Genomic DNA, 2,333 nt, shown 5'->3' with positions numbered 1-2,333 from the left:
GCAGGAGCTGCAGGAGCTGCAGGAGCTGCAGGAGCCGCAGGAGCTGCAGGAGCTGCAGGAGCTGCAGGAGCCGCAGGAGCTGCAGGAGCCGCAGGAGCCGCAGGAGCTGCAGGAGCTGCAGGAGCTGCACAAACCCGGCCGGGATGAAGGATCAGTCTTTGCTCGGGGCGCTCCTTTCCAAAGGAAATCCTTTTAGATCAGCTGCGGGAGGAACAAGGAGCGAAGTGGCCACTGATTGAATACAACATGCAAAGTACACAACAATGAAAATCAAAATCCTTTCCCGGCGCCCGTGAGGGCAGCAAACAATGGGAGTTAATTCTGGCTGCAGCCCCTCAGCTTTCCCCTCCCGAAGTTGTTGGCATTACGGGGATAATTCTCCTTCCACCCGTGACTAAATTGGTACCGGGCTCTACTTTTGTTTGACAGCAAAAAGTAAATGATAGAAAATTGGATCCAACAATATGTTCTGATTATTCCTGCGCTACAGAGTGTTCCCTCAACATGACAAACCGTGTTTATCCCACTAGGGAGAAAGGGGGAGGGATCCCATGGGATTTATCAGCATGTGCAGTGCCATTAAGTTAAATAGCCACGTTAGGATTTAACAAGGTCAACAACGTTTTTATTTCTCTTTTTCACGATTATTAAGATTTTCTTTTGTAAAGTCTTTGCTAAATATAGTTTTGGTGCTGGAGAAAGTAAAGTTATTTTGAGAATAACTCAATTATTTTGAGAATAATTTTGGTAAAGCTCTCCATCCCCGGGTCCTCCTCCTGCCATGTTTCTCTTTCTGTCCCGGGCCTGGAATTCCTCTGTGAGCTCAGAGATTCCCCTCTTTGGCCATTGTGTGTACTCAGCCCTACAAACTGCAGGTTGGGAATTGTTCCAGGCTTTCTTCACTGTGGGGTCGGCTCCCACCTGTGTGCACAGCCCCAGCCTCGGCCACCGGGGGGGCTTTGCCTGTCTGCTTCAATCGGCTGGGAGGAGAGGGGCTGGCCCCTGGCCCCTGCTCCTGCCACCAGAGCCACCAGAGCCACCAGAGCCACCAGAGCCACCAGAGCCACCAGAGACACCAGAGACACCAGAGCCACCAGAGCCACCAGAGCCACCAGAGACACCAGAACCACCAGAGCCACCAGAGCCACCAGAGCCACCAGAGCCACCAGAGCCACCAGAGACATCAGAGTCATCAGAGCCACCAGAGCCACCAGAGCCACCAGAGCCACCAGAACCACCTCGGGCAGAGGCAAAGGCAGGTCCTGGCCAGCCCCAGGGGGATGCCAGGATGAGAACTGAACTCTGCTGCTCCGGCCTGGGGAATCATTCCGGCTGGAAAAGTCCTCAGGACATCGGAATCCAATTGTTCTCCCAGCGCTGCCAAGGCCACCACTAACCCCTGTCCCAGGTGTCACCTCCACCTGGGGTGGGGATCCAGCAGTGCCCCGCACGGTGCCAGAGCTGCACAGCCCTTTCAGAGGAGGAATTTCCCCTAATATCCAACCTAAACTTGCCCTAGTACAACTTGAGGCCATTTCCTCTCTGCTGTTGCTTGTTAGGTGGGAGCAGAGCCCAACCCCCTCTCACCTCCACCCTCCTGTCAGGGGATTGTATTCAATATATTTTTATAATTTTGTCCATTTCTTTAGTTAGATATTAATAAAATACTATAATAATCTCTCCAGTGCTGCTGACTCCACTGCTACACACAGCCAGGGAACACTTGTGCAAAATGCTCTCACTCTCTCTTAAGGGATCTCTTCCTCCCATGAAATTTAATGTTTTCCTTAAAATCTGGAGTTCTTTGGAATTTTCTTGTGCATGAAAACCTCGGGACCCGCCGAGTCGAGTCTGATCCCAGTAAATGTCAGGATGGATCAGCCGTTTTCCCAAACCCTTCCCCAAACCCGGATTTTAAAGAAGCCAGTGACGGGGGCAGGGGGGTGTCCCTGTGCCCCGGGGGTGTCCCTGTGGTGTCCCTGTGGTGTCCCTGTGGTGTCCCTGTGGTGTCCCTGTGCTCCGGGGGTGTCCCTGTGGTGTCCCTGTGGTGTCCCTGTGGTGTCCCTGTGGTGTCCCTGTGGTGTTCCTGTGCTCCGGGGGTGTCCCTGTGCTCTGGTGGTGTTCCTGTGCTCCAGGGGTGTCCCTGTGCTCCGGGGGTGTCCCCGTGCTCTGGGGGTGTCCCTGTGGTGTCCCTGTGGTGTCCCTGTGGTGTTCCTGTGCCCCGGGGGTGTCTCCGTATTCCGGGGGAAGTGTCCCGGTGCTATCAGGAGGGTCCCGGTGCTGCCGGGCTGTTCAAACTGCCGGGGGGTTCCCGTGCTGGGTGTCCCTGTCCC

The sequence above is a fragment of the Parus major genome, chromosome 7, assembly GCF_001522545.3.
Source record: "Parus major isolate Abel chromosome 7, Parus_major1.1, whole genome shotgun sequence".
In the NCBI taxonomy this organism is placed as follows: domain Eukaryota; kingdom Metazoa; phylum Chordata; class Aves; order Passeriformes; family Paridae; genus Parus; species Parus major.
Note: the sequence above shows the minus strand (reverse complement) of the source record.